General features: G+C 42.3%; 1 pseudogene; it reads left to right on the forward strand.

The window, feature by feature from the left end:
- Positions 1–897: 897 nt before the first annotated feature.
- LOC114257755 (uncharacterized) overlaps positions 898–14,853 on the forward strand; it is a 54,426-nt pseudogene continuing 40,470 nt past the window's right edge.

Here is a 14,853-nt window from a genome sequence, read left to right on the forward strand (position 1 = left end):
ACATTGATCCTCAAATTATCCAAAGTGAGGTGGTTTTACAATCAGTTAGTTGAGCACACAACGATGGTGTTGATGATGAAGAGGGGTGCGATAATGAAGATGATTACTACGAGCATTGAGTATCCGAGAAGATGACCAACATAATCATTTTGATTCTAATATAGATTTTGACATAGAACTTTAATTATTGTATCATTTTATGTTTTTATGACACTGTTGTTTAAGTGCCTTTGAGTTTGAGTACCATGACTATTCAAAATATTTTTGAGTATATGTGTATTTGTGTGTGTCCCTCTCTCTCTCTCTCTCTCTATCTTTCTCTTTCTCCATTTTTTTTTTAATTTTTTTTTTCTTATGTCATGTTATCGTTTAGTTATCACTTATGTTCTGATATTGATTTTATTATACATCCATTGATATTAATGTAATTTCTTATTTTTCATATGCGTCACATATGTAATTGCTAGGTTGTTGTGCTAGATGGCAGGCCTTGGTAAAGTTCGAAGTGTAGCATCATCCAAAGTTCCTCTACCTACCCAACAAGCTGCAGCTAGAGTTGCTACCCCTACTCAGCATGCACCACCTACTTTAACCCTGTCTACTCAGAGTGTACCATCTACAAATGCTCTAAGTATTCAGCCTGCACCATCTACAAATGCAGCTACTACCCAGATTGCACCATCTACTAATGCAACTACTACCTAGGATGCACCATCTACAACTAGTTTGCGTACTCGTTCTAGACAAGTAAGGGGTCAGACTGGAGGGAAGAGCATAGCACGTCTCATAGCTAACAATGGTGGTGAAAAATTTCCTGTTTGGATCCCTGTAGATGCAAAGGTGTCAGTAGGGCCTTATGCCACTCCATTTGCAAATGAACTTAGGTTATAAATAAGGATGGTTGCACCAATCATTGATATAAAAAAGTGGGACAAGATTGATGAGATTCATAAAGCCCCAATCATTCAAGCAGTTCGGATACATGTATTTGTTATTTTTAAAATAATTAAATTACCACAATTACTTGCATTTTGATATTAATAAAAGTATTCACTATATTTGCAGGATAAATTTGAGATTGTTGATTATGATAAGGATGAAGAGGTTCGGAAAGGAGTCAATAAAAAGTGTAAAACTCTTTACAAAAGTTGGCGTAACAAGATGAAGACTCATTACTCAAAGCTGGTAGACGCTGGTATTGACCCTTATAGTAAACCATACAAAAGGGTCAATTATGAGGCTTGGGTATACATGATCAATCATGTATGGCTTGATGGAGATCATTAGGTAAAATTTTTTAATTTAAAGAATCATGTTGTAATTTCAATTTAATTTTACTAATCAATTAATTTTGTAGAACTTGGCTGAAAAAGTAAGGGATAGTCGATCGAGGTTACCATACAATCATACAATGGGCTCCAAGTTATTCCAAGCTACAATGTATAAACAAGTGATGCATTTATTATATTTAAAAGTGTGATTTCGTTAAAATTAATTATATATGCTTACTTTTAAATGGAAATAGGGTACCGAGAAGACTGACATTGTAGACTGCTGCAAAGATTCCCATCGGAGCAAGAGAAAATCGGATTAGGTAGCCCCAATAAGTGGTGAATTACATGTAAGTATGCCAATTAATAGAGTTACATATTTATGTAAATGGTTGTATTTGTTGAAGTTGTTTACAAATTGATAGGAAACTTTCAAAAAGCGATGTGCAAAGTCTTCAGAGCCTGGGGCAATACCTTTAACTCAGGAGCAGCTGTCAATTGAGGTTCTTGGAAAGAAATCGGGATACTTAAAAGGCTTCGGAGTTGGTCCAAAACCATCATCATCCAAATCTTCTGTTAGTGCACAAACACATATTGAGGTGGTTTCGAGCCTATAAAAACAACTAGAGTCATTGAAGAATTTGTTCGAGGTCCAACAAGAACAAATTGCAGCCTAGAACCTAGTAGCACAAGAGCAGGCTAAAATGATTGAAATGCAAAACAAAAGATTTGAAGATATTGAGAAGTTTATGAGGATGCACAAGGATCGGGTAGGCATGCAAGTTGATGAAGATGATTATCCATTAGAGGAATCTTATTGACAAGCACTTTTGTAAGTATATTTTTCATAATTTAATTTTCAAATCATGACAAGCATTTAACTTAATATGTCTGGTTGTGTTGAACAAAAGTGCCGAAATTGTAAAACACAAGACTTAAAATTAGAAAGAAAATTGTAAAACACATGACTTAAAAGGCCTATTTGGGGGGCGAAATTGCGAAATGACCATTGAAACTTCAGAACTTGGCACGGGCGGCTTGCTCAAGCCTAAATAGAATTGTAGGAACAAACGGGACCTCAATTGGATTTCTGGTTAGAAAATTGTAAAACACAATACTTAAAAGGCCTGTTCGGGGGAAGAAATGCAAAATGTCCACTAAAACTGCCAAAACTTGGCACGGGAAGCTTGTAAAAGCTTAAATAGACTTGTAAGACTAAATGGGACCTTGATTGGATTTCTGGTTAGAAAATTAGAAGGAAAATTGTAAAACACAAAACTTAAAAGGCCTGTTTGGGGGGGGCAAAATTGCGAAATGACCACCGAAACTGTCGAAACTTAGCATGGGCAGCTTGCTCAAGCCTAAATAGACTTTTAGGAACAAACGAAACTCCAATTGGATTTCCGATTAGAAAAGTAGAAGGAAAATTATAAAACATAAAGCTTAAAAGTCCCGTTCGGGGGGTAAAATTGTGAAATGTCCACCAAAACTACCGAAACTTAGCACGGATAGCTTGCTTAAGCCTAAATAGACTTGTAGGAATAAACGGGACCTCGATTGGATTTTCGGTTAAAAAATTAGAAGGAAAATTGTAAAACACAAGACTTAAAAGGCCTGTTCGGGGGCGAAATTGCGAAATGACCACCGAAACTATCGAAACATGGCACAGACAGCTTGCTCACAGCGTAAATAGACTTGTAGGAACAAACAGGGACCTCGATTGGATTTTTCATTAGAAACTTAGAAGGAAAATTGTAAAACACAAAACTTAAAAGGCCCATTTTGGGAGTGAAATTGAAAAATGACCACCAAAATTACCGAAACTTAGCATTTGCAGCTTGCTCAAGCCTAAATAGACTTGCAGGAACAAATGGGACCTCGATTGGATTCCTGGTTAGAAAATTGGAAGGAAAATTGTAAAATACAAGACAAAAAAGGCCCGTTCGGGGGTTGAAATTGCAAAATGACCACCGAAAACACTGAAACATAGCATGGGCAGCTTGCTCAAGCCTAAATAGACTTGTAGGAACAAACGGGACCTCGATTGGATTTTTGGTTAGAAAATTAGAAGGAAAATTGTAAAACACAAGACTTAAAAGGCCCGTTCGGGGGACGAAATTGTGAAATGTCCTCTGAAACTGTGAAAACTTGGCACGAGTAGCTTAATGAAGCCTAAATAGACTTGTAGGAACAAGTGGGATCTCGATTACATTTTCGATTAGAAAATTAGAAGGAAAATTGTAAAACACAAGATTTAAAAGGCCCATTCAGGGGGCAAAATTGAGAAATGACCATCGAAACTACCAAAACTTGGCATTGGCAGCTTGCTCAAGCCTAAATAGACTTATAGGAAAAAACGGGACCTCGATTGGATTTTTGGTTAGAAAATTAGAAGGAAAATTGTAAAACACAAGACTTAAAAGGCTTGTTTGGGGGCCGAAATTGTTAAATGTCCACCGAAACTATCGAAACTTAGCACAGACAGCTTGCTCAAGCCTAAATAGACTTGTAGAAACAAACGGGACCTTAATTGGATTCCTGGTCAGAAAATTAGAAAGAAAATTATAAAACACAAGGCTTAAAAGGCTCGTTCGGGGGGGCAAAATTGTGAAATGACCACCAAAACCGCCGAAACTTAGCACGGGCAGCTTGCTCAAGACTAAATAAACTTGCATGAGCAAATGGCACCCCGATTGGAGTTCCCCAAAATTAAAATCAAAATTGTGAAATTCATACAAAGTTTTTTTTTTTTTTTCTTGTCAATCTAATATTGTTTTTTCTTTTTCATGTGATAGATTGGCAATTGTGGAAAATAGTTCGGGCTGCATCAGAAGATTTGATTTTGTATTTTGGAAAATATTTTGACATAGGATTTTGGTAAATGACTTATGGGTTAGATGTTTAGCATCAAAATATTTGGTTTTGTGCTTTTGCAAATATTTTGACGTAGGATTTTGGTAAATGACTTGTGGGTTAGATGTTTAGCATCAAAATATTTGGTTTTGTGTTTTTGAAAATATTTTGACATAGGATTTGGTAATAAATTTGTGGGTTTGATGTTAATAGTTTGTAAGTACTTTGTTATGAATGTTTCAGATTGATAGATAATTGTAATTATGTTTATTGGATGTTTAATAGCTATTAATTTTGAATTATTATGAATGTCTTGCACAGGTGTATTACTATTTACATTACATTTGTGTATATATTGTGTATAGAAAAACATGTGTTTTGGATTATTTTAAACATGAAAATTATTAAAATCCAAATTTGTGCAGTGAATTTTTAGTGACAAGTGATATTTTGGTCGTTGTTAATATATTTGGCAACATATTGTTTTGTCACTAAAAGTTAGTGGTTATTCTAAGAACGTTTAGCAACCAAAACTTAGTCGTTGCTAAAAAGTTGATTTTTAGCGACCAAATTAATTTTGTCACTAAATAGTACTTAGCCTATTCAAATCTTAACCTTTTAGTGACAAATTAGAATTTTATAGCGACAAAATATATGATTTTTGGCGACCAATTTTGCTTGTCACTAAATGTCTACATACAATGACAATTTATTATTTGGTCACCAATACTTTTAGTGACTTGCCTTTGGTGACCAATCAGGTATTTGTCACCGATTCTTTTGGTGACAGAATTTGTACTTTTGGCGACCAATTTATTAGTCGCCAAATGTGCTTTTTGTTGTAGTGGAATCAAGGGTGTAAATATGGTCAGGCCCCCGCTTAGGCCAAACTATGACGGGCCGTGCGGGTTCTTGCCTTTTGGTCAGATAGGGCTAGCTTGGTGTAGACGTCCCCCGAACGCCCCGGGAGGGTTAGCTCCCGTTCTGTTCATTTGGGTTCACTACAGCTCGGACTCTTAAAATGTCACGGTTCCTTATCTGAACCAAAGAGTCCAAATCCGGCAAATCGTTTTGAGAAACTGATTTTTTTTGAAAAAGTAGTGCCAAACATGGGCTGCTTTGCCAGATACAGAGTCGCCACCTAAATATTTTATTTTGGGAAATTTAGGAAACCCTGACTCGGTGCCAAAAGGCCACGTGTCCGTCATCACCAAAGTTGCCTCGGCTCGGGAACTTGGGTACGATTGGGGAAGGTCACTTCATGAGCACCCCCGCTCGCCCGGTCATAGACCGGCCTCTACTAACCATGATATCAATTTTTGAAAACATTGTATGTTCTTATTCCGGTTATTAGCCTAGGTTACTATATGATGCTCACAGCATACAAATATAGACTGAGTCACCTGAATTGGAACAAAACATTTCATGCTTGTTTTTGAAAATGGTTTGCCACCCGCAGGTAGGCTTGAAACATTTGATGATTCATTCCAATTCAGATAACCCAACCTTCACCCACTGGCATTCAAGCAGATATATCAGATAAGCACATAGCCTCATGGTAAGCATGCTATCATGGCATTCACTCACACGCATGCAAGGATGCTAAAGCATAAAGCTTACTGAGTACTCCAAGCCAAAAACAGAAACTACATTAGAAATCATGCATGAATCCTAAGTATACAAAAATGTCTAATGCAACGCACACAAATGCAATTATAGCAGGCTCGGCTATTCTAAGATGGCATATGGAATGCTACAGCTAACATGTATTCATCGTTTAAATCGAAAATACAATGCAGTTAGTATGATGCGCCGAGCCCGGTGCATGCAATACAGATGAATGATGCAAACATGCTGTCATACTGTATGCTAATTTAAATATGCCCTAATCTAACCATCAAAAGCGGATAAATAAAAGGGAGAAAGACATGGGGTTGGAAGACATACAACACACACACGCACACTTATTACAGTTGTGCCCTCACTCGGAGGGTCCGAATAAATATACAGTCCAAATATTACAGTCCCTAAATAAAAGAATATTACAGTCCGAAATATTACAGAATTCTAATTAATTAATGAGTTAACTAAGAAAGCAAGTAAAACTGGCGTGCAAGCCAGGGACTGCCTTGCTTCTGATGGATGATGCATGTCCGGATTGTCTTGCACGGAAATCCACCGGAATGCCCCAATTAGCCTCTGTTTACACCTGTTCTTGAAATGTGTGCCAAGCCCCAAAAGGTTGCTGATTCCTGGTTTTGCTGTAACAGAGAGCAGGAAAGGGGCATAGCAATGTATTTGCATAGATATATGCATGTCTCGATCCTCGTGCCACCAATCACACATACCGAGGCATGATGGCCGAGGAGTCGAAATGCACAACTCAATATAGGATGAATGCACATGAAACTACAGCTAAAACCTAACTCCATCATGAATAATCCGGAGTGTCGGTGACTGGGGAATTGAGACACATTCCGTCACTCGGAGTACGAAATGTACCTCGTTTCCCGCGCCCGGGCTAACTCCTATTCCGGACATGATGCAATATGCATGACATGCATGAAATGCAACTAAGATACAATCCTAACATATACAATGCTATGGAAATGAAATGCCTCGAAATGCATGCACACGGGCACGCAAACCGAGAAAATGACAGAATGCTATGAAAGATACAACCTAGTATGTCTTATGCCACGAAAATGATATGTCTCGAAATACGTGCATACGGGCACACAAACTGCGAAAATGCATGAATGCAATGAAAAATGAGGTGCCTTGGAATGCGTGCACGCGGGCACGCAAACTGGGGCGATGGCAAAAACAATGCGAATGACATGAAAATGAGATGTCTCGGAATGCGTGCGCGCGGGCACACAAACCGAGGTGATGATATATGTCGCGAAATACGTGCACGCGGGCACGTAAACCGAGGCAATGATATGTGTCTTGAAATGCGTGCACACGGGCACGCAAACCGAGGCAATGCCAAATGCGATGAAATGACATGGAAATGACAAATGGACTTATACTAACATGAGAGAGCCTCAGCCACACTCACATAAGATGCCGGCGGCAGAAAATGAAGTGCCTCAAAATGCGTGCACACGGGCACGCAAACCGAGGCGATGCAAAAGCGATGCGAATGACATGGAAAATGCAACATGGACTTATACTAACATGAGAGAGACTCAGCCACACTCACATAAGATGCCGATGGCAGAAAATGAAGTGCCTCGAAATGCGTGCACACGGGCACGCAAACCGAGGCGGTGACAGAATGCGATGTAATGACATGGAAAATGCAACATGGACTTATACTAACATGAGAGAGCCTCAGCCACACTCACATAAGATGCCGATGGCAGAAAATGAAGTGCCTCGAAATGCGTGCACACGGGCACGCAAACCGAGGCGATACAAAAGCGATGCGAATGACATGGAAAATGCAACATGGACTTATACTAACATGAGAGAGCCTCAGCCACACTCACATAAGATGCCGATGGCAGAAAATGAAGTGCCTCGAAATGCGTGCACACGGGCACGCAAACCGAGGCGATGCAAAAGTGATGCGAATGACATGGAAAATGCAACATGGACTTATACTAACATGAGAGAGCCTCAGCCACACTCACATAAGATGCCGATGGCAGAAAATGAAGTGTCTCGAAATGCGTGGACACGGGCACGCAAACCGAGGCGGTGACAGAATGCGATGTAATGACATGAAAATGCAACATGGACTTATACTAACATGAGAGAGCCTCAGCCACACTCACATAAGATGCCGATGGCAAAAAATAAAGTGCCTCAAAATGCGTGCACACGGGCACGCAAACCGAGGCGATGCAAAAGCGATACGAATGACATGAAAAATGCAACATGGACTTATACTAACATGAGAGAGCCTCAGCCACACTCACATAAGATGTCGATGGCAGAAAATGAAGTGCCTCGAAATGCGTGCACACAGGCACGCAAACCGAGGCGGTGACAGAGTGCGATGTAATGACATGAAAATGCAACATGGACTTATACTAACATGAGAGAGCCTCAGCCACACTCACATAAGATGCCGATGGCAGAAAATGAAGTGCCTCGAAATGCGTGCACACGGGCACGCAAACCGAGGTGATGCAAAAGCGATGCGAATGACATGGAAAATGCAACATGGACTTATACTAACATGAGAGAGCCTCAGCCACACTCACATAAGATGCCGATGGCAGAAAATGAAGTGTCTCGAAATGCGTGGACACGGGCACGCAAACCGAGGCGGTGACAGAATGCGATGTAATGACATGAAAATGCAACATGGACTTATACTAACATGAGAGAGCCTCAGCCACACTCACATAAGATGCCGGCGGCAGAAAATGAAGTGCCTCAAAATGCGTGCACACGGGCACGCAAACCGAGGCGATGCAAAAGCGATGCGAATGACATGGAAAATGCAACATGGACTTATACTAACATGAGAGAGCCTCAGCCACACTCACATAAGATGCCGATGGCAGAAAATGAAGTACCTCGAAATGCGTGCACACGGGCACGCAAACCGAGGCGGTGACAGAATGCGATGTAATGACATGGAAAATGCAACATGGACTTATACTAACATGAGAGAGCCTCAGCCACACTCACATAAGATGCCGATGGCAGAAAATGAAGTGCCTCGAAATGCGTGCACACGGGCACGCAAACCGAGGCGATACAAAAGCGATGCGAATGACATGGAAAATGCAACATGGACTTATACTAACATGAGAGAGCCTCAGCCACACACACATAAGATGCCGATGGCAGAAAATGAAGTGCCTCGAAATGCGTGCACACGGGCACGCAAACCGAGGCGATGCAAAAGTGATGCGAATGACATGGAAAATGCAACATGGACTTATACTAACATGAGAGAGCCTCAGCCACACTCACATAAGATGCCGATGGCAGAAAATGAAGTGTCTCGAAATGCGTGGACACGGGCACGCAAACCGAGGCGGTGACAGAATGCGATGTAATGACATGAAAATGCAACATGGACTTATACTAACATGAGAGAGCCTCAGCCACACTCACATAAGATGCCGATGGCAAAAAATAAAGTGCCTCAAAATGCGTGCACACGGGCACGCAAACCGAGGCGATGCAAAAGCGATACGAATGACATGAAAAATGCAACATGGACTTATACTAACATGAGAGAGCCTCAGCCACACTCACATAAGATGTCGATGGCAGAAAATGAAGTGCCTCGAAATGCGTGCACACAGGCACGCAAACCGAGGCGGTGACAGAGTGCGATGTAATGACATGAAAATGCAACATGGACTTATACTAACATGAGAGAGCCTCAGCCACACTCACATAAGATGCCGATGGCAGAAAATGAAGTGCCTCGAAATGCGTGCACACGGGCACGCAAACCGAGGTGATGCAAAAGCGATGCGAATGACATGGAAAATGCAACATGGACTTATACTAACATGAGAGAGCCTCAGCCACACTCACATAAGATGCCGATGGCAGAAAATGAAGTGCCTCGAAATGCGTGCACACGGGCACGCAAACCGAGGCGATGCAAAAGCGATGAAATATGGCAAAAATGATATGCAAGCATACTAATGGAATTTCAGCACTAAAATATGGGGGAAAACAGTCCCGAAATGAAGCGAAATGACATGAAATGCAAGGAAATGTCCCGAAATGCAACATTAGGCACCCGAAATGGCCTATAGCTATGCCAAACATGCACAATATGGACATGCAATGCAAAGACAGAAGCTAGACAGTCCCAAAAGATGCACTTTCACAGTTATAAACATGGCCAAACAGCAAGTATAGGTAGAGGAAAAATAGCATGCAAGAATAGGGGCCAAAAGAGGGTTAATGAAGCAAGTGGTATAAGCAAAACCCAAACTGAAAAATTTCCTTCTACAACACTGAAGATGGACCAAAAATATGAACATTTACAGTATATGGCAGACCTCAAATCAGTATACAAATATGCCAAAAATGTGATGCAAGACAAGGCTCAAAAGGTGCTATAACATGAAATATATAAAATAATCACCAAACATAAAAAAAGGTGTGAATGAAACATGAAGTATAGGCCAAAATAAGGCCACTTTTAGTTCGGACCAAGGGCCAAAAACAGAAGCAAAGGGGGCTGCCAATTTATGCAAAAATGGGGCCAAATAGGGGATATAACTACAAGTGACACATGGAAGCACCAAACAATGTTGAGCCCTTCTCCAATGTTGAAGAGGGGCTCAAAATAAGCCTTATATCAGTTTATAAAATGCTCGAAAACAGATTTCTCATGGGCCAAAAATAGCATGCAAAATCATGACATACAAGATGATCAATGAAACAAGTATATTATGGAGGGCTCAAACAGGGTTGAGCCCTTAATGAGAAGTGAAGATGAGCTCAAAAGATGGCCCTTTTCAGTTAGGGCCGGAGCTTGAAACCAAAAAGAAGTGGGGCTTAGAAATAGATCGAGAAAAAGGTTCAAAAGGGTAAAAGTATTACTTACCCTTGAAGAATCAAACTTTTGTTGCTTCTTGGATGGATTTGCAGCTTCTTTAGCCTTCAAGAATCCTTCCTTGTTGCTGGAAATGAGATGGTGGTGGTAGAGCTTGGTGGTGTAGAAGGAATGATGGTTAGGGACTTAGGGTTTTTTTGAAGAATTGAGAAGGATGGAGATGGAGTTGGCTATGGAAGCTTGAAGGAGAGTTTTTCTAACCCTTGTAAGTGAGGCCACCAGCTGGTTAAAAGGGTTCAAAAGGGGGTGTAAAGGTGGGGGAGAAGGAGAGCAAAACTCTCCCACAAAATATCCCCCGGATACAGATAATATCTGGGGGATATTGCCCCACAGCTGTAAAGTGCACAGTGCAAGGAAGCAGGCCGACCCATTACTTTTGTTGGAGGTGGCCGGCCGGCCACACCCCCTAGCCGGCCGGCTAGGGGTTAAAAGGGTCAATGTGATTTTCTGGCCGGCCAGCTACTGGGGAGGTACTCCTATGTGTGTACAACACAACCATGTGGTTAAAATTCCAAGAAAATGGGTCTAAGGGGTTCAACATTGGCTCGGAAAGAGGGGGTCAAAAGGGTCAAGTTGAATTACTGGCCGGTCATGAACTTTTAGGGGCCTCTCATGTGTGTAGATCATAAATATGTGGTTTAAAGTTCAAGAAAAAGGGTCCAAGGGGTTCAACATTAGCCCGGAAGAAAGGGGTCAAAAGGGTCAGGTGACCTTAATGGCCGGCCACCAACTTTTAGTGGCCTCTCATGTGTGTAGATCACAGATATGTGGTTGAAAGTTGGCAACACTAACCCTAGGGTGTTCAACATTAGCTCGGAAGTTGGAAAAACGGGCGCCGGGAGGCTCCGGAGGAGAGATAACTGGCTGCTGCAACAATTGCCGGCCTCCCACCCTTCAGTGACCTTCCTAGTGATAAAACAGAGGTACCTGCCAAAAATGAACGAAAACCGTTGCAAAACGAATGCTCGGGGACCAAAACACACAGTTCGGGATCCCGAAAATGGGCTGTTAAGCACCGAAAGTGGCGTTCGGCCACGAAGTGGGTTTCTGGGACCCCAGTGTCCCTCAAAAGGGAGAAAATAAGATGTATGCCAAAAATCAGAGCAATAGGAGATGGTTAAGCGGTCCCGAACCGAGGCACACGGCCAACGGTCCCGAAAACCGGGAACCGGACTCCGAAATGGGCAGAATGGCCTACGGCCACCAAATGTAGCCTACGGACATTGAGAGACGGTCTACGGGACCTCTCCCTTCCCTTAGGAAAAGAAACAGAGAAAACTGAGTCTGGTTCGCAAACCGAGACAAGGCACAGAAGAGGGTTCGGAAGTCTGGAGGCAGGGCTTACGGCCGCGACTCTGAGACTTCTGAACGAGCACGATATGCAACATCACCAAGCGCTCAATCGGTGACGTCTGAGTCTTAAGGTCGGTCAAAAATGGGGTGTCTACAGTTGCCCCTCTTTGACAGAACTCGGAAGTCACAAGTGACGGGAGTGAATGTCAAAGCCCAGAGACGACCCATTTTTGACAAGGCCGAAGACTTAGACAAACATACAGGATAAACAGAGATGTGCTCGCAGGCATGCCCGCAGGCAGGGGGCAAAATGCAAATGAAAATGCAAGAAGCCGAAGGTAACCCAATGATCGTGCAAATGCAGCAAGCTGTAATGAAGCAAGTATTCGCAAATAAATGCAACAGTTTTAAGCAAGAATGCAAAGCAACAACTACATTTCATGCAGTTAAGAATGCGGAGGATCATTCAATCCCCGCCACGTCTCACACGGAGAAGATACGATACCTGCGCGATTCGTCCGGTCGCACCAGCCTCAATTGAACCGTACATACAATATCGTGCCTGCAAAAGAGAGAAACTCAACGAGCACAATATGCTAACAACATATATTTAATGTGATTCCGAAAGTTCGACACACGCAGTGCCGGTGAGTGAATGCATCGCAATGCAAGAATGGAACATGCGTAACAACGTATGCTCAAACATAGAAGTGTGCCAATATCAAGAAATGTACATGACAATGTGAGTATGCTCATGGGAATGCAAGTTACGTGCACGATAGTACAAAACTAGCATAAATCAGGGTGCTCATTCGTCATGAAACAACGAGTACGGAAACACGTGTTTCGACGAAGGTAACTCAATCGCGGCCTCCGATTCACTTCCCTGAAAGGTTACAACTCATTCAAAAAGGATACACTTTGATTTTGATGAATGATGATGAGACACATGTCAGAACTTGAAGCCGAAGTCCCGGCGGAGCGATTTCGCGACTGGAAGTGTACTTTTCTTGAACTTTTTCAGGTCTCGGGAACTCCGATCTTCCTCAAAATTTGCAGGGAGCTAGGTGAGCATGTGAGGAACATGGCCGGCCATTTATCTTCCCAAGGGGAGGTGGCCAACCGTTTTCCAATAAAGTAGATGGCTGGCCGGCCATTTCTGCAAAAAGCAGATGGCTGGCCAGCTAGAAAAAGGGGCCGGCCGGCCATGGCCTTTTTCCGGGGCTATTTTGGTCTTTTTCCCTCCTTTTGCATGCCTCTTCAACCAAGGCTTGAGGCTTATAAAAGGCAGCCGAGTCCCCCTTCTTTTCTTGCATTCTACAACACTTTCCTCTCCAGATCTGAGTTTCACGCGCGTTTTCCAACGCCCCGCGCAAATTGTTTCCGTAAAAACATTCAGTTTTAAGCACTTTGGAGCGATTAAATTCCGACTTCGAAGCTTCTTTTTGCATTTTCACCACTTGAGGTAAATTTGTCTCAATATTTGGAATATTTTCTCGGGGGTTGACTTTTGTTGACTTTTTATTTCCCGAGAGTTGACTTTTGTTGACTTTTTCCAATTTTGCCTCATTTTGCTCATTTTTGCTTCCCTTTACAGATTCTTTGGAAATGGCGGGTACTTCTTCCCATGGCGGAGGTTTTCCAGGTGCCGGCGATGATTTCGATCCCATGACTCTACCTCCGAGGACCCGACCTTTCATTCCCGGGAGGTACCGTCCGCCAGCACACGTTCTTCCGCGCGCTCTCTTCCGTCATTTTACCAGTTTTGACGAGGGAGCACCCGGGGATCTGCTTCTCAGAGAGCCGGAGCAGCATCTCTCTCACGAGGCCCGAGAGGTATTTACCCTATCTTCTGTATTTTACATAGATTTTGCACTTTTGCCATCCTTGAACACGCAGTTTAGCTTATGACGTAGTACTTTGCTTACATCTTGAACATGTAATTTCAACATTGAATTTCTGAACACTCGGCTCACTAATTAATTCTGAACACACAGCCCACATTAGAACACACGGCTCAAACACTGATTTGTCGAACACACAGCCCGAATTCGAAAGTGAACACACAGCCCACACTTTAAATTTTCTGAACACGCAGCCCAGATTAGATAGTGAACACGCAGCCCACAATTTAACTGAAAGTTGAACACGCAGCCCAAACTTCAAATTCTCTGAACACGCAGCCCAGGTAGATAGTGAACACGCAGCCCACAATTTAACTGAAAGTTGAACACGCAGCCCAAACTTCAAATTTTCTGAACACGCAGCCCAGGTAGATAGTGAACACGCAGCCCACAATTTACTGAAAGTTGAACACGCAGCCCAAACTTCAAATTTTCTGAACACGCAGCCCACAATTTTACTGAAAGTTGAACACGCAGCCCAAACTTCAAATTTTCTGAACACGCAGCCCAGGTAGATAGTGAACACGCAGCCCACAATTTTACTGAAAGTTGAACACGCAGCCCAAATTTCAAATTTTCTGAACACGCAGCCCAGGTAGATAGTGAACACGCAGCCCACAATTTAACTGAAAGTTGAACACGCAGCCCAAATTTCAAATTTTCTGAACACGCAGCCCAGGTAGATAGTGAACACGCAGCCCACAATTTAACTGAAAGTTGAACACGCAGCCCAAACTTCAAATTTTCTGAACACGCAGCCCAGGTAGATAGTGAACACGCAGCCCACAATTTAACTGAAAGTTGAACACGCAGCCCAAATTTCAAATTTTCTGAACACGCAGCCCAGGTAGATAGTGAACACGCAGCCCACAATTTTACTGAAAGTTGAACACGCAGCCCAAATTTCAAATTTTCTGAACACGCAGCCCAGGTAGATAGTGAACACGCAGCCCACAATTTCATTGAAAGTTGAACACGCAGC

This window comes from Camellia sinensis, chromosome 7 (assembly GCF_055761805.1).
Source record: "Camellia sinensis isolate YWXY chromosome 7, ASM5576180v1, whole genome shotgun sequence".
Lineage (NCBI taxonomy): Eukaryota > Viridiplantae > Streptophyta > Magnoliopsida > Ericales > Theaceae > Camellia > Camellia sinensis.